Raw genomic sequence first — 26,247 nt, 5'->3', positions numbered from 1 at the left:
TATGGTTTGTGTCTTTTTTTTCTACCCCCGCAGGAATCGAGCTGCGCTTTTCTTTTTTCTTTTTCTTTTTTTTTTTTTTTTTTTTATCCTGAAACCAGATCGTGTTTGCTCCCAGCTCCAGGGCTGCATCGCTGTGGGCACTCCATCCTCCCCGGTTACCTGAGCTGCACCTGATGCCTCCCGCCTTGCCGTGCCAGGTGCACCCGCACCGGACTCCTGGTCTGCGCAGTGCCAACAAGGACCTGCTTCTGGAGCTCTGGCCGGGGCCCCTCGCGGCTGGAGGAGGGGACTTGGAGGACAGGGCGAAGCTGCACAAGAGCCGGGGTGGGACGGATAGAAAGGATACCAAGGACCGGGCAAGGGCAAGTTAGGAATACTATCCATCCAGTGCCCACCGCTCCTCCACCAGGCAAGGGCAGAGCAGCCCTGCTGTGGGCACCCGGCTCAGGCTACTCCTGGAGCTTAGTCCGGGGGTAAACCCATGCCGAGATGTTGCATTGTACCTGAGAGTGGAGCTGAAGATGGATCAAGCAGGTATCTGGTGTATCTGCCTGACGAGGCAGTTGGAGAAAGGAAGGCAGAATGAGGAGTGGATGAAAAGAAAGAGGAACTGCCGAATGCTGTTTGATTGTCTGCCGCTGGCTCTGCGTTTTCATTCTAGGGAGGATGGCATAATATATAACCCGGTACATGGATGAAGGACCTGTAAATTGTAGCCTGGATGTCCCCGGCGCTGACAAGGGAGAAACTGATGGGCTAGGTGACTGTACCAGTGTCCCCAGAGAAAATAGCAGCCTTGCAGCATGGATTTAAATGCATGTGCATGCATGTAGAGACATGAAAAAAGATTTCTGACCATTTTACACAGGAAGTCTGTCACTTTGCTGGATCAGGCTTGATTGCAGCTTGTATTTTCAGCTTCAGCTCAACTCCCATTTCCTGACTAGCTAGAGCGCATGGCCAAAGCAGCTGCATGCAGCATTTTCTTGTTAAAGTGAAAGCAAGCCCCTCAGCTTTAACTCCTTGACGTTCTGAGTGCTCTGAGCTTTGCTGGGACTGATTGTGGGGTTTTGTTTTCTTCTTTTTTCTACAAATCCCTGTAAACACAGCTGTATTCAGTATGGTGAAAAATTCTATCCTGTAAATAGAAATCTGATCGATTTAATCAAAATAAATGTATCCCAGATGACTTTGAGACTAGCTGGCTACCACAGGCTTCAGATGCTAAATGTTCAATAGAGATGAATGCATTGTAATAGTTACATGTTTTAGAATTCCAGGATCAGCCTATAATTAAAAAATAAATGCTTTTCTAAGGACGAGAGATGATCCGACCGGCTCACAGCTAGATGGTTAAGTACAGGTGCGCATGCTGTTGGTGAGGTTTGGGAGTTGGCGGTGTTGCATTTCAAAGGGCGCGTGCCATGTGGCAGAGTATGGCCGCAGCCGATAAAGAGAAAGCGTGCATCTAACTTGCTGTACGGAGAGGCCAGTGCCCTCAGAACAGCCTCTCATGAGGTTGAAGGAGGCACTGAGGCGGCTTTTGGATTCAGATGAGTGAGCTGTGGTGCTCCAGCCTCAGCCTGGTGGAGTCAGCTCAGACCTGGAGATGAGGAGCTTTCACAGTTGTCATGGGGAGCTCTGCTGGGACGCCTGTCTGGCCCTTCCACTGTTTGTTACTATTTCTACAAAGGCAGCTCTGTGTGTTGGATTATGTTTGGCCAGCTGTTGACGCATTCCTGCGGGTGGGGCTGGGTGAGGATCTTATTACTGTAGTTCCAAACTGTAGAGCTGTGTGCATGGGAGTAGGGAGGGGATGGAAAGCAAGCAAGTTGGAGAATCAGATCACTCTCGCCGCTTTCTGCAGATAGTCCTAGAGTGAATCCAGAAAGACTTACAGTGGAAAGAAGGAAGGTGGGATTAATGGGGAGCTGAGGGAAGGAGAATGAAGCTTAGCAAGCTCATAAGAGAGAAAAACAGACTTAGAACTTCAAAGCTGCATAGAGAAGCAGAATGTCAGCAGCTTGTAATTAGCGGTTCACGGTTGCGTCAGTGACTATCTCTCTCCAAGAATAACTATGTGATGTGTGCCACAAAGTGTAGAAGATAGTCATAACTAAGTTATCAAACCCAGTTCAAACAAGGGCAAATGGATTAAGGAATTTTCTATGTTTGTAAGTCAAATACTGATGGATTACACATAGAAGACTTGCTGAATTCTGCATAATTGAAGGATGAAAATTCAATTTGTTGGGGGGTATGTTCATTAAATAAAAACTATGAACCCTTAAAAATGCAGATTAATCATGCAGGAAAATATCATTGCGAGCCCCATCAATTTATTTCCCTGAAGAGCCCAAAACAGCACTGCCAATTTCTTATCTCTGCATCCACACATAATTTTTGTTCATTTATGTGCATTAAAATGGAGAGGAGTCAAAAGTGACAGTCAAAGAGACACGGTCAATTAAATTATAAAATTCCCATTTTAGAATTCAAAACTGTCTGTGGGGTTCTGATTTTTGTTGCTAGCCCAAGTTTAAACCGTGAGGAAGCCTTGGTTGTCTTGAAGCCAAGCAGCAGTCTGTTAGTAACCCGGTGGGAAGTCAGGACACCACCGTGGTTGAGATCTGAAGGCCACATTTACTTGCCTCCCTTGTCTCTTTCTTGTGCTTGGAGATTTTGGTTCAACGACAGCCCCCACAAAGAGATGGTGGGAGGAGCTGATTGGTTGATAGGCTAGAATGTTTACTCTTATTTGTTTTCAGTGCTCCTCCACAGCATTCATTTTATATTTGTATTTGTGTTCACGCTGCACAATTACTCCTGACCCGCTTTGTTTCTCCGCCCGAAAAAAAGTCAATTTTAGTTCAGCATTCCATGCCTTTGGCTTCCTGGGTAGTATGTGTATATGTATTATTGGCTTACCCATGTATGCATTTCCCCTTTTAATGTGGATTAGGGAAAATTGTAGGCAGAGAAAGCTGTGTATATTAAATCAACAGCTTTTTGAATCACATGTAATATAATTTAAATATACTTACTTTGACGTTGCCAAAGCTGACATTGTCTGAGCCCGTTTAATTTACATCTTCGATTTAGTCAAGAAGCGGAACCTGCCAGATCAGAATAGGGTATTCTCTGCACCCAACAGGGTGGAAGACATTATTTTGTTTGTGTTAGTTCAAACAGCTGGTCATTAATGCAGTCCCCATTTCTAGAGTGAAGTGCTGGTGGACGTGAATTAATGCCTGATTAATGCTGCCCCTCCGACGGTCCTTCACCCAGCAGACATGCTCACAGCAGAATAATGTAGCATGATGTGATTGCACTCTAACAGGGTAGTATGTCATTGTGTCACCAAGCAATTGAGGTTATTATGGGGCAGGGCAGACAGACGGGACAGTGGGGTTAGTAGACCGTAGCATTTTTAGAAATACAGGCCTGACCTACTTAGAGTTATTCTCTCTGGCTGGCAGCTGCATGGTACATAACGTCTCTGATAGGCTGAGGCTGTTGCTAGGGGGAATTAGCATGAATTTTTCCACACACAGACTTAGTGACTGAATGGTAAGAGCTGACTGGAATTAAAGAGATTTGGTTTAGTATTGTACAGATTTATCTGCCTCGTTTTTCTTTCTCAAGTGCAGAGAAAGGGTGAAAAATACAGATTTTGTTCCCATTTGTTCTCTGACCTTCTTGTTCTCCCTGCTCCCCACCCTGCAAGAGGTAGGAAGAGAGGAGAACAGGACAGATATAACATTTTGGTTAATCTCTTACTGTTGGGGTCATTGAAACAATGTTGCAAATTGCGAGATATTTAAGTTTAAAGACTGCTGGGAATGACTAACAGAAGGTTAGATTATTTTTCCTCTTCTGTGCACTAAGCTGTTTGAAGTTGGGCGTGCATCTTTCATACACTGTATATTTAAACTCTTTTTCCCTTTTGGGCTTGAACAAAACATTTATATAAATTCTTTTCTATCCAAACAGATTGAAGCTTGCACTCTCTGGCTTGTTTAAAATAAGGTAGTAAGGATTCCAGATTTAGACAAGAAAATGTATATATACCCTTTTTTATTATAAAATATTTTTTTCTGGGCTATTTTGGGTTTGGCTCATTTTTCAAAAGCTAGCCTAATGTTTATGCTCATAGATAAAACTTAACTGCTCCCACCATACCCTCTTTGCTTCACAATGTACAGAAAGACATGGATTTTTCTCCAGAAGAAAGAATATCTGCAGAATTTATCTGGAGATTGTTTTTCCTTGTTGCTGACATATGCACTGCATGTAGAGAGCTCACATAATCAATTTTATAAGATGACCCATTTTTTCCCCTCCTTCTGTGTTCTCCAAGTATCTGTGTGTTTGTGATTTTTAATAGCTCTTTTCTAAAGGTGGATTTTTAATAGATCTTTTAAAGCAATCTGAAAATCTATCAGGAGAAAATTAAAGAAATGTATAGTCAAGAATACTTTTATTTTTCCTGTTCTTAATTGTATACTATCTGTGCTTAAACCACAGTGGCCTTTTCTTACCTTTTATTGCTGAAAGGAATCATTATCCTGTCCTTTTGATTTGAAATTAATTTTTGTAAGAACATACTGTTATATCCCAAGTACACAAGAAACTTGGCTACCTGAGGGAGAAGAATAAATGTAGATTTTTGTACGATTGTAACATTGGATTGATTTCTTGGCCACATTAAAAAAGACAAGAAAAAATTTAGGTGTGGATTTTTCTTTTCATTTAGGTTTTTAAAAACATTCAGAACTATTTAAATATGTATGTTTCCATAAAGTAATTTCCACTTATACCAGAGACCACAGTCAAAACAAACAAACAAACAAACAAATACTCTAATGGTGTCAGAGCCAAGAAATTCATCAATATTCTTTTTTTTTAACCCATCAGTATTTACGTTTCAGCGTATAAATATAGCTTATCAAGCAAAAATAGAGGGTATTTTCTGATGTTGTAATTGATATTTCCTATACTTACTAGCTTTGAGAATCCCGAAAATAACATTTATTGTAAAGGTTTCCAACCATACTAACAGTCTTTCTTAACTGAATAAAATGTCAATTTATATTTGTTGAATAAAAGATTACCTTGGTGTGCTGCTCCTTCCAAGATGGAGCAATTTCATTTATTATTTTAGTAAATGAACATTTTCACTCTTAGTCTATGCTACTTACTTGGCTTAGGTCATTGGACAATCATTTAAATATTTAAGTTCAAAGTTATGGAAATAAATGTCACTTTAAAATCACTTAAGTAAGGGAAAATGTTAGCATAAATGTATTAACATTTGTTAAAAGGACAGATGCCTACTTTGTATGTTGAGTACAGCCTGTGTCCAGGTACCCAATGAGATCCAGTGTTTATTGTTTGATTAATAATAAATCGATCACACTGAAACTGTTGAGGGTCTTATTTGGTTGTTTAGGTTGGTAAGAATTTTTCATTGTTGTGGCTTTCATCCATTATTAGAGAAGTAAATATAGGTAGGTCAAAAACAAAAACAAAATAAGCATATTTTAAAATGCCATTTATGCTGCCTTGGCTATATCGTTAAGCTTAACTTCTAGATTCACTTTGACAATGTATATCCATAGTATTTATGTCATCTGTGGCCATTGATCAAGAAAACAAAGGAGCCATCACCCTCAATCATTGCAACAATCACTTATTCATTAGGTAAGTGTTTATTTTCTGCTCACACATGAGCCTGGCTTCTCCAGTTAAAGGGTTCAATATGGACCAGTGAGTTTTGGGGATGTTGCTGGGTAAACAAAAAATGGAAAAATAGCAGTTGGTTGTTTTGGGGCACCAAACATAGTTAGATCTTGTGTGAAAGAGTTTCTTTTATTGCATTTTGTCCACTACCTAATGTTATGTAATTCTTATAACTCGGGGGAAGAGCTGGTAATAATAACACTAGATGCTTGGAGAAGATCTGCTTTCCTGATCTCACAGACAAGCTACATCTCTTCCAAACCATCTCAATGCTTTTATAATATTGAAGATTTAACAATAAGCCAGGATGTACCTTTTGTGAAGCCATAAAAGCAGATTTTCGACATCATTATTTAAACCATTAACAGTCTTTCAAATACCTTTAAGTGCCCAGGCTATATGCTATCTAGAACTGTATGAGTCACTCTAAATGTTTTTGTTTTGTTTCATTTCCTCCTCCTTTCCATTAATCTCCTTCTACTCCTTTAAGTATGACTCTTATATGTTCCCAAGCAAAGGACTAAACAAACGGTATTTTTGCTATTTACCCTTCTGCTCACCTCTGTAACAAATTGAATTTAGACTTGTCTGCCTCCCTCAGGATGATGCCAGCCAGGCTTCCTTTTCTCCGTGCTCCTACTTTATTTGAGGAGTCATTACATGGTCTTTTGTTAGTCTGTTTCTCCATGAACCTCTAATCTGTTCTTCATCTATGTGCCAGGCACATAGAAATTGCTTCACAAACATAAGTTGATTAATGAATGAATAAATGAGAGAAGCCAGATTTCCAAAGATAATGAAGTCTTCTATCTGCAGACATTTTTTTGTTTGTTTGTTTGCTTGTTTTTAAAGGCCAGACAGTAAATACTTCAGGCCTTGTGGGCCATAGAGTCTCTGCTGCACTTTTCATCTCAGTTGGTGTAGTGAGAAAGCCGCCATAGACAATATGTAAACGAATGAGCATGGCTGTGTTCCAATAAAACTTTATTTTAAAATGAGGCAGTGGGCCAGATTTAGGCTGACCCCTGGTATAATTATTACAATATTTATAATTATAATTATTATGATATTTTGAGGATGTGATTATACATGACATGTATACTGAAGATCAATATATTAAAAATGGAGAAAGATTTCATACAATTGAGTAAAAACTAAGACAAAGGGAAAATAATATTATTTGAGATGAGAATTTAGTGCCAATCTACCAAATTTTATTTCCTTGTTGATGACATAAATAGAACAGTTTATTTTAAAATTCCAGGATAAAAGCAAGAATTGTTACTCATTCTTACAATAGAATGCTATTATATTGTCGAATACATTAGAAAGAAGAATGCAAAATTTTTACTTTTCAAAATTGTCCTTCTAGTGCTGGTTACCTAGAGACAAGGAGGAAGCCCAACCTCTGTTCAAAGAGCTGCCACAAGATTCAAAATGTTCAAAATGGTCAATATGGAAGCGTTGCCACTACATCTGGTTATTGTTAAAGATTCTTTTCATCAATTTATATGCTGTGTGATTTCAACCACCTAAGTCAGAGCTTTCTTTTTTCCCCACCTCCCCAGTCCCTTTTCCATTAGATAGTAATTAATCTGCAGTATTAGAAGGTCTATAGGATCCCTTTCATCTTTTCTCCTGTTCCACTGGAATCTCTTGCCTTTCTCCTGTGTTATGTGACAGTATATGTTGGCCTTGGTTGATCACGTTGGATGCAGTAAGCAGGTTCACATAGTATCCTGGGTGTCAGGCAACCTACCAGCTGTGTGATCTGGGGCTCCTTAATTAGCTGCCCTAAGCTTGAACTACCTTAATCATAAAGTAAGGATAATGATGGTGTCCACCTCACAGAAATCTTTTAAGGGTGAAATGAGATCATGAATAAAACCCAGCTAGCACTTTGTACATGTTCAATAAAAATTTGACTGCTGGTACTATGGCTTCTATTACTGCTCTGGTTCTCCTCATTGGGAGTTATTCTGCAGACAGCGAAGTGTGTGATCTGCCATTAGGCTTTGAGATCTTGGTGGCATCATCATTAAGGGTGACTCTCCTTAATGTCAGGAGTCATCTATTTTATTTATCTCGGGGAATCAAATATCAGAAGTCCTGAAGCCAAGAGCAAAGGAGACACAGAAACCCCGAACAAGTCTAGAAGTATACAAAACATATCAAGGAATGATGTACTCACTGTTTCATATCCATTTTTTTTAATTGGTTGGGTGTGTTTTAGCATGTTTTCTTCTAGGAATGTCCTAGAGGCACAGTGGGTTTTCTGTCTGTTTAGAGTAAGGCCAAGGACTAATGGAACACAAAAGACTGCTATTCTACCCTAAGGCTACAGTTTCATTTTCTGAAAATCATGCTCAAGGGTTATACCCTCCAGAAAATGTACCCTGATTAAGTGGTTTAGGAGCAACACATGCCCACAAGCAGTTCTCACTCTTAAGCTGATTTTGTGTCAAATGATTTTTTTTTAAAAAGCATTTGTTGTTCTTCATTGGCTGGATAACTTCTCTCTCCCTTCCAGCCTCTCTTTAGCAATTACGTTCCCATTGAAACCTTTTCTGTCCCCCAAATGTGGCCTAGGTTATCCTCTGTATGAGCACCCCTGAGGTCCCCAAGCAAAACACTTATTAAACTGTTATTCTCGCTTTTCATGTCTCTGATCACTCCTACAAGATAGGAGAACTGTCTTTCTTTAGTATGATATTCCCAGCAACTAGTAGAGTAGCAGGAGCATGCTAAGTGCTCAATAAATATTTGGGGGCTTATCCATTCTGTATATTCTAATAATATTAAATAAGTCCCTTGGAATTTTGCTCTACTAATAGTAGTAAGCAAACATTAATGGGGAAGTTCACAAGTTAATCTATCTCAATAGGAATAGAACATCACCTGTAAATGAAGGGTTCCATCCATAGTTACGGAATTTGTAAATGATAAAATCCATCCATTATTGGAACTTCTTCGGAGATCAGAACCAACTAATTATACATTTTATTTAGACATAGTGAAGATGAGAAATCATTTTTTTATAAGTCACAAAAATAGTAATTTTATAAAGCACTTTGTACAAAAGAATGATCGTTCTTCTTTTGTGGCCATTTTGTAAAACATATTATCTTATGCCAGGAGTGAGACATGTTCTTAGTTCTAACAAGCCATCGAGAGCTTATTAAATGAAGCACATCAACTGAATTTTATGTTGTGTCTTGTCTTTATATTTTTCTTTGATTAAAAAAATCCTTTAGTTCTCTATCCACCCATAAAAATGTTACTTTGATGCTTTTAAGGACCCTTTTGTAAACCATAAGACTGCAGTATTTTAATAAAAGAGAGGTGTAGAGGCAGGGTCGGGGGTGGGGCTGTAATTGAACATATCTGGTGTCCCGGGGTGTCTCCCTTGTGGCTGCTCGTGGCCACAAATGGCCATGCACCCCAGCATGAATGCACAGCATGGAAGTGAAAGCTTTTTTGTGTTTCCTGCCAATTATTAGGTGTGATTGAATATTTTGAAAGAAACCAGTACATAAAAATTGGCATTTGTCTAGTAGAAGTGATCTCCCCACTCCCCACCCCTCGTTTTCTTTTCAAATGTGAGACACCGACATTCAATTCTGCCTACCCCTCTTATTAGAGGTACACATCAATTTTATAAAATACATTCAATAGATATGGGGCAGACTATGTTGGGCTTACTATATTTTTTCCTTCTCTAACTACTGTAGGTTTCCATGTTTTTCCTTGTTCTGGTACAGGGATGCCTTTACTTCATCTTTTTCTAGGACCACAGTAATCAAAGTTCATGCCCCAAATGAACTTTGGTGTAAGTTTTTAGTTGTAAGAACGAGGAATGCCAATTTTGTTTTCGAAGAATGACCACTGGTACATTTAATTTGCAAAATGAAAAGGTATAACAGAAATTGTAATTTTTGCAGTTTTATTGAACAAATATCTCTGTACATTTCCTTTTTGGGAAAATATTCTATAGGATTTTGCATTTTCACATTGTTTCATCAGAGAACCCAGCAGTAGCATGTGTGATATTTGGCAATTTAATCTTTACTGGAAACTGAGGACTATTAATTAAAGAATTAAGGAAGCCCCAAGATTTTTTAGGCAGCATATATACATATAGAAAGAAAGAGTCTTATAGCAGAATATTAGTTGCTTAGAGCCAACTCAAGTGAGGACCAGCAAACTAAGTTTAAACAATTGCAGCCCTCTTCCCACGAATTCTCTGCATTGCTGGGAGTCGGAAGTCGGCTTGGCTTCATCTGGGGAGCATGGGAAGGATGGATAACTGAAATCCTTGAGAGAAAATACTGATGTGATATGTGCAATAGAAATATACACTTATATTAGAGAAATATACACTTTATGTCTCAGAAGCCTTTGGCGTTTTGAGGAACCACTTTAGCATATAGGACTGCTGTATATTCCAGGAGTTTATATTTCCAGGACTCTTCTTTAGGACTGATGTAATCACGTCTGCCTTCTTTAGCACATGTATGAGTAGAAAGGTTAAAAAGGATTGAGATCTATGTTTTAGAGAGCTGCTCTTTTAAAGATCAATTTTCAATATAGAAGGTTGACGTGGCTTTATTATATATACTCAGTCCTTAAAGGAGCATTAGGTTAATTTCCTTTAGATCTATACATTAGACTATAAAATCCATGGAGACAGGTGTTATATCAATTTAGCTCACTATTGCCTGGCTCCAAGAAAGTGCTATATAGTATCTATTGAATGAATTGAAAGCAGTGAGTGGCATCAACATATTTTAACCCAAAATTCCTAATGTAAATGATTAGCTTTCAGTTCAAAATGTAGAAAAAAGAAAAGAAAAAAAGAAATTTCTAATCATGTGACATGGTTATGTCATTCATGTCCCTTTTATTTAAATAAAATAAACTTTTCTGAAGAAAAGTATAATTTTAACCACTCTATTATCTATATGACACTTACTGTTATACAAGGCTTGCTCTTAGAGAAAAACTGTTATGGTAGTGATTGCTTGAGATCTATTTTTCCTTTATAAAATTATTTAGTATTATTTAACCAATCCTTAAAAGTATCCATAAAGAGAACAGGTGGCAGCATTTATTTTTTTCTTGTAAGTAGAAGACTGACTTAGAAAGGTTATTATATAATCATTTGTCTAGCAGGAATTAGAGTAAGTATCTTAGAACTTGAAGAGACCTTAGAAATAATCTGATGCTCCCACTTCCAGTCATTTTGCAGGTAAGAAGATTGGGTCATGGAGAAGTTAAGAAATTTGTTCAAGGTCACACGGCTAGTTTTTACCAGAGCTCATTTTTCCCCGTCTTCATTCTAAAGTTGTATATGACCTGCAACCCTGCTATATCTTAGGCCTTATTCCTCTAGTTCAGAGCTAGTCTGTAATTCTTATGTTTTAGAAGTCATTTGTGCTTGTTTATACTTAAGATATGTATTCCTAAGAACGCAGAAAAAATATGCGGAAATACTGATGTGATACTGGGCAGTAGAAATACATATATACGCAGTAGGCTTGAGTGTGGCGACATTCAATATATTGTAAGAAAAAGTGACAAAGCTAGAAATGTGAAATACCAACCTGGATCTGCTGTCAACTAGCTGTATGACTTTAGCTGAATCATTCATCTCTCTCGAGGGACCAGTTTTAGATAGCGAGAGGACAGCATTTTGATGATTGCTTGAAGCCTTTTGTAGTTCGCTTCCTCTAACAGGCTACCAATGCCCCTCAAAAAGTGATCCTATATTTTTGGAGCAGTGACTTGAAGTATCTCTTTAGTTGATTGTGGCCTATGGACTCTCTCGTGAATTAAAGGAAGTTAATTTCCAAATAATGACACGACACAGTTAAAGTTGTATCATAAGGAGCTGTTCCTACGGCCATATTAAAGGGAAAGAAGAGTCCTGGGTCTAAAATTCTACCAGACTTGTACTGGTTTTTAATTTCTAGAATATAATAATAGATATGGTTAGCTTGAACTTTTGTTTATAGTTGGGCAATATTAGACCCCAAAAAGTTAATATATAACAAAAGTCCATAAAAAAAAGTATTGAAAAGTGTACTATCCAATATGGTACCATCTAGCCCTGAATATCTACTGAGTACTAGAAATGTGGCTAGTATGAAACAGTATGTGCTGTAAGGATAAAATACGCACCAGATTTAAAAGATCTAGTACAATAATAGGAATGTAAAATTTATACTTCATTAATTTAATATTGATTACATTTAAATGTTATTTTTGGAGATATTGGATTAAAATGTTATTCAAATTAATTTCCTTTTATTACTTTTAAAAATGTGATTTCTAGAAAATTTAAAATTTATATGTGGCTCATATTATATTTCTGTAAGATAGTGCTCACCTGTGTTATAACTTGCCTACTTTTATGTGTAGAATAACCCTGTCTCAAAAGCCTTGTAACTGTCACAGTGGATGCAGAATACTAAGAAGAATAGATGACTATGACATTTTCAAGAGGAGTGAGCCTCCCACAGTTAGGGTGGAGGCTTCTTTCTGAAGGTTGCTAGCTGTGCTCTCACATTCATGTTTTAATGCCAGTGAGCTTATAGTTCCATATATTTGCTGATAAGTGACCTAGAGATGGGTGTGGTCAGCTACCAATTCCAATCAATCCACTGATTGAAATCAATGTTCAAGGCCTCTGTAACTTCCACAGTGCCAGATGTCTTGGCTTTCGAAAAGATTTTTCCTTTTTTAATGCAGCTGGCTGGTTTCAAGTAGATTCAGTCTGAAGTTTTTACAATGCCAAAAGGCATAATTACCCATAGGATTCATGATAATAGGAAAATTACAGAATTTGGAAGAGAAAAGATGGAATAGATACCCTAACGGATCATAAAGGGGTTATTATAACTTTGCCAGTAATAACAAAACGTTTGAGCAATAACAATTGTAAACTTGTGGGATAACCACCATCGTCATGAACAAGCTGTAGGGCTCTTTCACAGTCGTCCTGAATTTGTTTTGAGAGAGAATAAATAGAACACTGATTATCTTAATGTTGTTCAGTGTATTTCAATATTGCTTCAATATTGCTTTCCCATACTGGGGAAGTATGACTGCTTAACATTATAATACTCAGACTTATCATATCAGAGGCTTTTCCTGTAAGATTTAAAGCTCACTGTAGTCCTAGAGTGGAAATGGACATTTTCAGTGATGAGGAAACAGAGGTGTAGACATGGTAAGGAATTTGGTGATGCTGAACCACTTCTCTTGATTTAGAGCCAAGTACTATTTCCATATTACCTTGGAAATATACTTCCTTAAAACTACTATTATTATTTTTTTAAATCACATTACTAAAGCATAGTATCTTTTAGCTCCCTAAATCCTCTTGACATCTTGTTTCTTAAATCACAGAATAAAATGAAGCAAGACCTGTCCAAAACCCTCAACCCTCTAGGAAAACTGTTTATCAGCAAACAAGTATGGAAATAGCTGAAAAGAACCAAGTACTCTTTGAAGTAAAGGGACATTTTGTTTGCTAACTAAGTGAAAGGAATACTTTCATCGACCAACTAATGTAACTGTTGCGGTCAATTACTTGAAACTGAAAAACAAGCATCAAAAGAAAAGGAAAGGTGACTTTTGCTTTATGATATGACTAAGTCGGGTCCTATGGACTAACACCTCTGCCAGAAAACAACTATAAATTCTAGAGATAATACCGAAAGCAGCCACTTGAAGGCACTAGAGAGTAAACATAAGTAGGCAGAGTGTAATAGGCATCTTCTTGAAGGAGGGGGATTGAATGGAGTTGTTGACTGTCTTTATGACTCTTAATCTTTAGACATGGCATACAAAGGAAGAGTGTTCTGGTGAAGAAATCTAGTTTTTCTACATAGGGAACCAGAAAATGGCATCTGGGGAAATCTCAGCCATCAGAGATAATAAAAGGAAATTCCAGAAGGGAAAGAGCTACGAGTAATTGTTACATTCTGTTGGTCCACATATCTGGCTTACCTCTGTTCCTATTTATGTATAACAGATTCAAAACATCTCAGCTAAAGATAAAATATCTGCATTAGACCAGAGCTATTTATCTAAAAATCAAAATTTGCAGTTCTTAGTTGAAGCAAGATAATTGTAAGCTAAAACAAATGGAACAACACTTGCAGGAGAAGAATAACAAAATCCAGAGTCTCTACATATTACCATTTATACGGTCCAGGATACAATCCAATATAATCATAGTGAATGAAGAGATAGAAATCTCTGCACAAACATAGAAAAGACAAAGAACCAATGGAAATTCTAGAATTGAGAAATGCTAGATCTGAAAAAATTCATTTGATGGACTAACAGCCAAATAGAGTTGATGAAGGAAAAAGTAAGTGAGTTTAAGATAGACTAATAGCAATTATTCATTGTAAAAAACAGGGAGAAGAACAGATTGAAAAAAAAATGAACAGAACTTCAGAGATCTGTTAGATAATATTAATTAATTTACATGTACCTGTAATCCCAGAAGTAGAAGAGAGAAACAGTGGAGCATAAAAATGTATTTGAAGAGGCAAGCCTAGTCAAAAGGTTAAAAGTCAAAGATCAAGAGAAAAATCTTCAAAGCAGCAAGAGAAAAATGGTGCATTGCATACAAGAGAATAATGATTTGATCAGCTGCTGACTTTTCTTCAAAGATTTTGGAGGCAGAAGAGGGAAGAGCATTTGTAGAAGGCTGAAAAAAAAACACATGTTGACAAAGAATTTTATATCCGACAACAATGTCTGTTAAGAATTAGGAAAAAATAAAGACTTTTTTTAAATAAAAGAAAGCTACCAGTATTCCTTAACAGCAGACTTCTAATGCGAGAAGGTAAAAGAGAAGTTTTTCAGGCTGAAGGAAAGATGACTGTGGAAATTTAAGAATTTCTCCTGTAATCTTTAGAGCAGAATTCCTCAACTTGACTTCTCTAGAAATTTGTGCCAGGAAATTCTTTGTTGTGGGAGCTGTCTTATGTGTTCTCAATATTTAGCAGCATCCCTGGCCTCTACTCACCAGTAGTACCTCCCCCATCTCCCCCAGTTGTGATAACCAAAAATGTCTATACACATATACACATTGTCATATATCCCTTGGGGACCCAAATCACCCATGGTTGAAAACTTCATATATATTTATGTATATGTATATGTATACACACACACACACACATATATATATACACACATACATACATGTACACAAACAATTTTAATATCAAAAACTATACTCGTATATTCTTTGGGTGTTGAAAATCATGAATCATTTTCTTGATGCTTCAAGTTTGGTGTGTGTGTTTGAAGATTAAAATGGAATTCTTAAAAATATTCCAATAACCCAAAAAAGTCAAGAAAGCTAAGATAAACAAACAAAAATAAACAAACAATATCAGGTGGCACACACAAACTCAACCATAGAAATAATTAAACTAGACATTGGGATAAACATTCTTACTAAAATGAGATTGTCAAAATGGATTAAAAAGAGAAGCAAAATGTAATTTTACATTGTCTACATAATCATATACTTTAAATACAAGAGTTGTCTGCAAAAGATGCACTTATTTCAACTATAAAGACATATGTAGTTAGGTTGAAAGTAAATAGATGGGAAATGTATCACACAAACAGGTAAGAGAAAAAGGTTTCAATGGCAGATAAATTTCATTTCAAGACTAAAGTATTACCAGAGAAAGACAAACATTTCCTAATGATTTAAGCATCAATTCATCAAGACTACATAGCAATATATATGCATCTAATAACAGAGCTTGAAAATACATTTCTCCCTTTACCTGTGATAATATAAAATTTATCAGTGTTAAAGGGAGAAACATGGAGTTCCACCAAATTGGTGATTTTTAACTGCATTCTTTCAGAAACCAATATAACATCTACACAAAAAATCAACAAAAGAAATAAAAGGTCTGATGGCATATCAACCACTTTGACTTAAATATTTATAGAGCATTATATCGAACAACTGTAGATTTCACATTCTATTCAAATGCACATGATGTGTCCTTCAAAACATGATTTCCTGGGCCATAAAACAAGTCTTGCTATATTTAAAAAATTATTAAAATCATACAGGGTATACCATAATGTAAATAAGTTAGAAATCAATAACCATAGGAAACAATCAATAACTCAAGTATTTGAAAATTAAACACAATCCATAGGTCGAAAAAATAACACAAAAATGAGAAAATATTTTGAACTGAATGATAACGAATATGCCGTATATCACGATGTAAATGGTGCTTACAAATTTATAGATTTAAAATGCTCATATTGGTGTGACAGAATAAGAAATATATATTTAATCTCTGCTCCCAGTTCCTGATACAGAGCTCCTAAAACCCTGATAATTTCCTGAGTGATAAGGACAATGGGAGCATTTTTTGTTACAATATTTGGTCTTAGTCCTCAGTTCCTTACACTGAGCTTCTAAGACCCTGGATATCTCCAGAGTGAAAAGAGTGTCTATTTGTATGCTAATGAGATGACTGGTGGTTGGTGTCTCTTTAGGATGGGGGCTGATTTCCAGAGGAACCAATTGAATGATTAGAGTGTTGGAATTTTCAGAGCTGCTCCCTGATGTCTAGGGAAGGTAGAGGGGCTGGAGATGAATTTAATCACCACTAACCAATGATTTAATGAATCAAGTCTGCCTAATGAATCCTTCATTAAAACCCTAACCAATGGGGTTTGAAGATCTGCCAGGTTGGTGACCACAGTGAGGTGCTGGGAGCATGGTGCACCCAGAGAGGGCAAGGAAACTGTGCAACCAACCCCCAATCTGTCCCTTGCTCTATGCGTACCTTCCATTGGGCTGTTCCTGAGAATAAATTGGTAGATGTAAGTAAATTAAGTTCTGTGAGCCAGTCTAGCAAATTCCTTAATCTGAGATGAGGGTCCTGGAATCCCCAATTTATAGCTGGTTGGTCAGAAGTATGGTCACAATATGGAACTTGTGGTTGGTATATGAAGTGAAGAGGGGTGTCAGTCTTGTGGACTGAGCCCTTAACCTGTGGGGTCTGTGCCAACTTTGAGTAGTTAGTGTCAGTATTGAATTTTAGGGCACCCAGATGGTGTCTGGAAAGTTGGAGAATGGTTTAATGTCAGAGAACAACCCACCCATTTGCTGTCAGAAGTGTATGCGTAAAGAAAAACTAAATTTTTCTTTTTAATTGGAATGGAAGTTCTAAAAATCAATTAAAAAATTTAAGTTCCCACTGTGACAAGTTAGACAATAAAGAGCCAATTAAACCTCTAGTGAGGAGAAAAAAAGGAAAATTATAAAAAGAAAATGGAAATCACTGAAATAGAAAGTGGAAAAATAGTAAAAACAAAAATCAATTAAACCAAAAGCTCATTCTTTGTGAAGAAAAATAAAATTAACCTATACCTAGACTGTTATATAAAATATGAGAAAAGACAGAAATTGCCAATATCAGGAAAGAAAGAGACACATTATTACTGGTCCTATGGATAGAAAAGATCAATAAATTCGACAACCCGGAGGAAATGGACAAATTCATTGAAAGACAAAATTTATCAGAATTGATGCATGAAGAAATAGGAAATTCACATAGTTTCCTTTATTAATAATTAAAAACTTCCCAACAAAGAAAACTAAAGACCTCAGTGGCTTCACTGGTAAAGTCTATTAGAGATATAAGAAATAAGTAATCCTAGTATCACACAAACTCAGGAAATAGAAGAGGTGACTTCCTCTTTCAGCTAAGATGGAGTAACAACCTGAAACAAATCATAAAATGGAGCTGATTATTGTTTTTAGACAGGTCTAAACAGTAAGTATTTCCTAGAATTTCACTGTCCATAACAATTTTCTGCGATAATAGAAATATCTCCGGACTGCCCAATACAGTAGCCACCAGCCACTGTGAATACTTAACCCTTAAGATGTGGCTAGTGGATCTAGAGAGTTGATTTTTAAACTTAATTTAAATAGCCACATGTGGCTAGTGGTTACCATATTAGGATAGCTTATTAGAATAGGTTACCATACTAGAATACATAAACTTGAAGCATCAAGGAAAATGATGCAATGATTTTCAATAGCTAGAGAGTATACAGATAGTGTCATTAAAATTGTTAGAATAAAAAACGAACACATAACATGCTATATATCACGTGAGTAAATGATTTATCCATAATCCCCTATCACCCAACTATTTTCATTACTGGAATGATATGCTAGTTTTGACTAAATTCAATGTTATTAAAATAGTTTTGTATAAGGATATTTAAAACAAATTTATAATTATGTGTATTATGTAATATATGAAACAACAAAAGAATGTATGCTGTGATATGATGGCTTATGTTTGTAATATATGTACTATATAATAGCATCAGTTTTCAAAGCTCTAGAGGATAAGAAATACACAAGAAAATTGTCTGACAAAATATAACCTTTGAGAATGCAATAGGATCTTACAACCAGTCTTAATGAATATAAATTTTTACCATATTGGCAAAGGTTGGAATTGCTAGTGAAGAGGAACTTCTAGTTGATGGACTACCAAATGCACAGGCTTTTCCTGTAATTTGTTCTACAGACTAAAGTTAGTATTGTCAAACACTGTAGGCAACGTTATAGATTTTTAAGGCTCCAGTTTCATTACATCTCCCATAGTATTAAATGTAATTCAAACACTGAAAAATGCTCTTCTCTCATTTTGTCTTTTCTTTTTGATGAGAGATGACTAGATCCACTTGAGAAATGATTATATTGACTATTGTAGTTTTAAATTTTCTTTAGCATTACAAAACTGGCAAGAAGTGGCAAGCTGGTAAGTCCAAACAGATCCGTGAGGCATGATTTCACATCACAGATATTTTCTCTGTAACATAATAGAACAAAGTGTTCAGTATTGAGCTCTTCCCCAATGAATTATGTTCACCTTGCATCCTTTACAAACAGGTTTCATTAATATTAATCATTACTAATTGTAATTAAAACTTAAAACTTGCCAGTGAATAATGGGAATTACACTTTTACAAATTTTGCCTCACAAAGACATTATTATTTTGCTGCATCCTGGTCTTTGTGTAGGCTGATAGCTTTCAAAGAACAAGCCAAATTGTCAAACGCTGTCAGTGCATAATGTCATGTTCGATCTGGAGCTGAAAAGTGTGGCCTCAGGTTTCTGGCCTGTCTTTTCATGTCACAGAAGCACAGAATTGTTAAACAATCTGGGGAAATTGAAGGCAGCAAATGTGTAATAAAATTGTCTATGTAGTTCAGAGCTACATAACAAGAGGGACCAATAAACTTTGCTCTACTCTCACATTGGATGCTGACTTATCTGCAGGAATGCCAATCACAACAGATGTAAAGAAAAACAGATAGAACTTTGTAAAAATAAACTTCAGGAAATAGCTTTAAAGTCTTTTTTTTTTTTTTCCTCTCTTTCTGTTTAAGCTAAAGCTCAAAGCGTTCCTAAAATATTCTGTTGGAAACAATGAGAATGGAACAAGCTCTAGTTTCCATTTTCTCCCTTGTTTCTGGGCTTTCAGAATGGCCTCTTAGTAACTCTGAACTTGTAGGGTGTTTTAATTAAGGATTTCATTGTTAGAGCGTAATATAAACCTAAGCTCTCCCGAAACAATCATGCTTTATTTATGGTTTTACAACAACCTTATGTTTTATCTTGTTGGCATATCACCATTGTATCTTGGAGTTGCTTTCGAAGCTTTCAGAAAAACCCCAGAAGCTTACAGGAGACTCAATATCTTCAACCACTTTGACTTTCTTTTTTTCTTGATGAAGTGATTTATCTCTGAAAACTGTACTCAATTCACTACATGGGACTTATGAGTACATTTATTGTTTTAAAATGTCGTATTTTCTTAGATCAAATGAAGCGATTATATTGAAAATAAGGCAGTTAACTATTGAAAAATAATAATTTCTCTCTGTTTCTGCCAAGAACATTATGTGTGTTTTCCTCACATCAGGAAATGGGAATAATTTTGACCATTCACTTTATTTCAGAAGGTGTATGTGATTTTGTCTTATAAGAAGTAAAAAAAAGCTAAACACAATACTAACTATTCATTACCAAAATTAATTTACATTGATGTAAGATGTGAATAGAATTATCCTCTCTTCCTCTTTCTAATACAAAATTGAGTCATAAAGCCACAAAGTGGGGCAGAACAAGGTAGGCGTCTGCAATAGAGAGAAAGGGTGAGCTGTGGTGCTCAGTACAGGGTGTCAGACCCAAGGGGGTGAGGAGGCATTGATAGGAGGGCAGGCTGGCAAGGGGGTGTAGAGCCTCGTCAGTGTGAAGAGAATGTTCATGTGCCCGGTGTGGGGTTTTGGAGTGCAAGCTGGGAAAGAGGGCATCCACATCTAGAGTGGATTGAAATACAGACCCCCAAATACATATGTCCAAGTCCTAATTCCTGGGTACCGAAGCTCACTTAGCTTCCGATGGCTGTTGGCATTCCTTGGCTTGTAAAGACATCATTCCAATCTCTGCCTCTGTCTACACATGGCTCTCTGTGTTTCTTCTTTTTGTCTCGTATAAGGACATTTCTCATTGGATTTAAGGCCTTCTCTATTCCAGGATTACCTTATCTGGAGATCCTTACCATAGTTATATCTGGAAAGACCTTTATTGCAAATAAGGTCACATCCTGAGGTTTTGGGGGACATATCTTTTGGTAGACCGCTATTCAACCCATCACAACATGGAGGAGAGTGACTCATCTTGTGGAGTCAGAGGTCAAGAGGAGTAATAAGAACGTCCTTGTGGAGGGCACCTGCCTGGTGTATCAAAACCCATATAGGGTAGAAGAGCATGGGGGAGGCAAGAGAAGAGGGCGAGAGAAATTGGTTATTCAAGATAGACTGATCAAATGGACAAATATATTGAGGGTAATGAAAGCCAAATTGCTCACTGTCAGAGAAGTAGAAAATATGGAAAAACAAAATGTTGGAATTGAGGGTATTGGTGTGAACTCAATTTTTTTTTATTACACTCAGATAGATATAGTAGTACATGGAGATGTAAGTGTGTGTAGGTGTGTGTCCCCCACCTCTGTCCACTGAAGGGGCCTGGGAACAGGACACGGCAATAGCAATGAGCACACTTAGCACTCATATTTTGGCTACTAATGATCAATCTTCACTAGAAGAAAAGAGAGCTTCTTGGAAAAATGGATAATTTTAGAGTTTGGATAGAGAGAGTACGATATGAGTGTGGAGTATCTTGTGCCAGCAAGTATGGAAGTGCTCAGAGAATGATGGGGATATGGACACAGGGACACAGGAGTCATGTTGAGGAGGTTCCCACAGGCCAAACTGAGAATAATTTGAGCATGAAAATAAAGATAGTAACGTATTACAACCTACTAAATACAAACCCATAAATCTATAGTAAATGACTATAGGTACACCTCGGAGATATTGTGGGTTTAGTTCTAGACCATCAAAATAACGGGAGAATTGCAGTAAAGTGAGTCATAAGTTTTTGCTAGTGCAGGCTCTTGCCTTTAATATGTAAAAAAAAATATGCAACATATGTAAAGTACAATAAAGCAAAGTGCAATAAAACGAGGTATGCCTGTATATTGAAAATGTAATGAATGGTATATTTAGATACTTTCAAATATCTTCCCACAAAGTATAGTTACTAATAACAAAGAGGAAAATGAGTAACTTTTGCGTGGAAAAGCCCTGACAAACACCACCTTAACCAAGTGTTCAAAGTGAACATCATCAGTGATATATAAGTCAAAATTATTTTTGAAACATGAAAAAGATGTCAAATGTATGAAACTCAATGAAAGACTAAGAAAGTGTTCCAGACTGAAGCCCGCTAGAAAGATAGCTCATTGCAGTGTGTGATTCTGAACTGGACCCGTTCTTTTGACAGTGAGTGAAACATAAATGGGGTCTGAAAATTAGATAGTAGTAACACCTCAATGTAGGAATTGCTTAGGAAATACCTGGACCCCAAAAAAAAAAGCACTCATTAATGTTAGCTGTGATGATGAAGATGATGATGATGATGATGATGAAAATGGCTACTGAAGGACCACATGAAAATATATCTACTCAATATCCTGGAATTCTGGAACAGAAATGTTCTGGATTTATATGTACAAGAAAACCGTTTCCCTCAGGTCTAATCAAGTTAAATTAAGAAGTAAATGTAAATTGCATTCTTTTTAGGCAACAGAGAAATAAAAAGCACTCTGCCAGGTAATTCAACACTTGGGACTCAGGAATGGTAAAATTAAATTGTTTTCATGGAAGGGAAAAATTCAGTCTTCTTATAGTACCCAAAGAAGAGCAATGACTATGTGAATGGGAGCTCAAATAGTCCCAACACTGGAGTGCTGGGAGCAATTCACTGAACTATAGAGGTGGATGAGAAAATGGCAAGCATGCCAAGATCCTTTTGTGAGAAAGGAACCCCTCATTCTATTTTCAAGGGAAAAATAAATCCCAGTGTTGAATTAGTACTTCTCCATAGATCTTTACTTGTGTTTTCCAAAGTTTAGAACTCAAAGCATGTTGTTATTTGTATTCAGGGAAGACGTATGTATATTCTCTCTTACTCATGTTGTAATGGTATTTCTGTGGCTTCTGCATATCCATAGGCTGTCATTTCAGCAACTCCAACCCAACCCAGCATAATCTCAATGAAAAGTATGCGTCTGTATAGAAAGTGTTTCCATAATGGCCACAAAGCCATTGTCCTAAAACTATCCCATATTGTCTTCAGTTGTCACTGAATGTGGATTTGACTCTTGTAACGTGCAATCCCCAACATGTTGGGTTATCTGATTTTCCACAACCCCTTATATAAGAAACAATAAATTATGAGTATAACTTCAATGGTGAGAAAGTTGGTATATGGAAGAGGGATGATAGAAGCAGAGAAAAATTCAAAGCTGGAGGGAGGGAGGTGGTAGATGAGGGTAAAGGGGATCAAATATATGGTGATGGAAGGAGAACTGACTCTGGGTGGTGAACACACAATGGGATTTATAGATGATATATTACAGAATTGTACACCTGAAAGCTATGTAACTTTACTAAAAATTGTCACCCCAATAAACTTCAAGAAAAAAAAAGAAAAATTCAAAGCTGGCAACCTGCCTGATAGGAAGAAAACAAACAATGAAAATGCTGACAGAGAAGTACTTTGTTCCACAGTTCAAAACAGAGCACTTGACAAAGTTTCTTAAGTTGTAAATTCTAGTCTTACCTATTAGCTACGGGAGACCTTGAAGGAGTTATACATTAAATTAATTCTCTTTATATCAATAAAATAGAAACAATAATAACATACATGACCATCTCACCCAATTGTAGTAAGGAACAATTCTATAATAAAAGTGTATTTTACACTTCAAATGTAAGGTATCAATCCCTTACGTGTTTATAATGCTGGTTGTTGTTCTTTAAATAATATATTAAATATGTTAATGTCTGCTTAAGCCCACGGAGAAGTATATAACAAATTTATGAAGGATTTGCATTAAAGAGAGTCAAATTAAAATGTGGTAAACCCTAGATAAGTGAAAATTCACTTAGCTGATAGTTTAGGACTTTTGGTTGCAAGTCACAGAAACCCAACTAAACATAGGTGACACACATACCTGAGAAATCCAAATTACGGTTCAGGGCTCAGAAGTGGGAAAATGCTGGGATGGGCTTATATTTCATCTGTATTGTCTTTATTCCAGGCGGTCTCTTTGCATATGGTGGCAAAGATGACTGCCTGCAAATAAATGTCTTCTTTTATTTTCTAAGGGTTATCTCAAGTCATGCAAGAAAATCATGAAAATCTACTTTGGGTATATCAGGAGAATTGTTTTTGCTTTTCATAGCTCCTTGTAAGTGGAACACTGAACTGAGATGTAAGATAATGTCCTGCAGTGCAGAGGTCGGTGTAGTGTGGCCAGTGGGCGAAGCTGGTGTGTACCCTGTTTTTGGAAGTTTTATCTGAACAGACATAGACATTCATTTACATATTGTCTATGGCTGCCATCAGGCTGCAAGGGCAGAGTTGAGTAGTTGTGACAGAGATATTTTACTATCTGCTCCTTTCTAGAGAAAGTTTGCTGAACACTTCTGCAGAGGAAAGTGTGTTTCTAGTCTCAGCAATAAACTTCTTGGATTTTTGTTTTTCATTTTTATGATGATGGTCACAGACTAGATGATCCCCAAGGCTCCTTTTTGAATTCCACTGTTCTTTCTCTGATGACTCTTTGGCTCTGTTCCTAATGCAACTGAATGCACAATTTAATGGAAGTTCCTTCTCTCATCTGCTAAACTCATGCCTCCTCACACAGTTAAAATCCTGTCCAAATTTAGAAATCTCCAAAGTCATTTTTCTCAGTTAAAGTGAGCTGGATTAAAAATTACTCATAAGGCCACAGACACACTGCTGTTGAAAAGAGCATCTCTTTTATGCATTGTGTATAGGTGAGTACCCACTCACCTAACCAGGTAGCAAGCTAAGATTCTCCCATAGCATATACTAGCATCCATAATGGAATCAGAAGCTCCTCTTTACTATGGAGGATGACAAAAGGGAAGTGTGGAATGAAATGGTAGGAAAAGGATACAATAGTCATGGACTGTGAGAATTAGAAGACCTCTGTGATTTGTTCACTCAAATGAGAAAATGACTCCTGGTCACCTTTTGCATCCTTCAGTGACTATTTTGGCAATGTTTATACATTTGGGTTTAAAAATCTCAAGCTATAGATTTTAAAAGCCTTAAGTGATGAAATTATAAAAATAAAATTAAAACATTAAATAGAGACAAAAATCTCAGAGCCAGCTTCCTCTTCTTCACTCTTCCATTGGTGTTACTTCTAGTTTCTCAAACCAGTTAGGCAGTCCTTTGCTTTTTATTACTTGATTATTGATGGTTTTTGTCATGTGTTGCAATAATAATGGAATCATTTATATGTTTATGACCTTGTTCAATGTCTAATTATGTGACTAGAGAAAGGACAGTGACATTTTCTAACTGCATAACCCTATAGCACCTTGACAGGGAACTGTAGTTCAGAGCCTGTACCTTTTTGTATTTGTGTGGGGGCTGAAGGGCTAATATACAGAGGGTGCCAAAAAATGTATAGACATTTTAAGAAAGGAAAAAACTGTATTGAAATTGTAATATAAGACACAGACAATAGTTTAGTGGTTACCAGAGGGTAAGGGGGATGGGGGGTGGGAGATGAGGGTAAGGGGGATCAAATATATGGTGATAGAAGGAGAACTGACTCTGGGTGGTGAACACACAATGGGATTTATAGATGATGTAATACAGAATTGTACACCTGAAACCTATGTAATTTTACTAACAATTGTCACCCCAATAAATTAAAAAAAAAAAAAAAGCAATTGTAATACAGTGAATGACGCTAGCATTCATTTGCTTAACGCCATCTTTTGAGTGAACGTCATACTACACATTGCTACCATAATTCAACTTCGAAAAGTAATACATAGATAACATTTCTTAAAATATGTACATTTTTGGCACCCCTGGTATTTAGTACATTATCCTAATTACCAGCATTTTGCGAAGGGATATAGATAATTGTTACGATGGAAACCTTCCTGTTTTAATGTAGACTTCTTCATCAATGGTAGACCTAAGTGTTGTTCATTTTTGCATAATACTGACAGAATTACTTAATTTTTGAAAAATGGGAGCTCAACTCCAGGCATTTTACATCATTTCAAGCATACCCTAGTATCTTAAGGCATAAATATTCAACTATCTTCAACAACCTGAGAATAAAAATAAATATTTTAACAAGAAAAAAAGTGTGCCATGACAAGCTCTGACTTAATAAAAAAAGACAAGGAATGGTCTCTGTAGACCAAGAGAAAAATGAGGCCTCAGATATATTTGTACTAAAGGAATGTTATGAATGTGAAAAGCAGCCTATAAAAAAAAATTTACTATGTTATTGCAAGACTAATAATGCTTCTTAGTGAAAAAAATGTATAACTCGATTTTACTTGTCTCCATTTAATATTTATTAACTTTATTTTTATAATTATATTGCCTGAAGATTTAACTTCAAGTACAACAGGATGAGTTTAACAGTGTTAAACAAGGCACATGTGAAAATTGGAAGTAAATGAAAACAAAATAGTGAGAATTCTCTAACGGGTTTTAATCAGAACACCAACTCAGGTGTGCAAGAAATGCAATTTGTTTTTGTACTTTTGAACCTAATTTTGCTTTTGAGCCTCTGATCCCTGGGTCATCATTTCATTCAATTCAGGAATCCTTCCCTTTCCCCAAGTGTTACACGTAAGTTCTAGGGGTGACACAGAGCTAAGGCATCAAAGGGAAGGGTCTGGAAGGAGGCTTGCTCTTTCATGGCACCAAGCAGCCATGACAGTCTCTTTCCACAGTGGCATCTATCCACAGTGGCATAGACTGAGATATCTTC

At 36.7% G+C, this 26,247-nt stretch overlaps 1 long non-coding RNA gene across 3 annotated transcripts in view; it reads left to right on the top strand.

Annotated features, from left to right (window-relative positions):
- The window catches only part of LOC141572137 (uncharacterized), a 390,849-nt gene extending 385,425 nt beyond the window's left edge, over window positions 1-5,424 (top strand). For all 3 annotated transcript variants that reach the window (XR_012497315.1, XR_012497316.1, XR_012497314.1), the window contains one exon: window positions 34-5,424. This is a non-coding gene — a long non-coding RNA (uncharacterized LOC141572137). The remainder of the gene's footprint in view (window positions 1-33) is intronic.
- Window positions 5,425-26,247: the final 20,823 nt, after the last annotated feature.

Source organism: Rhinolophus sinicus, linkage group LG06 (genome assembly GCF_036562045.2).
Source record: "Rhinolophus sinicus isolate RSC01 linkage group LG06, ASM3656204v1, whole genome shotgun sequence".
Taxonomy (NCBI): domain Eukaryota; kingdom Metazoa; phylum Chordata; class Mammalia; order Chiroptera; family Rhinolophidae; genus Rhinolophus; species Rhinolophus sinicus.
This window is presented reverse-complemented; position numbering and strand designations above follow the sequence as displayed.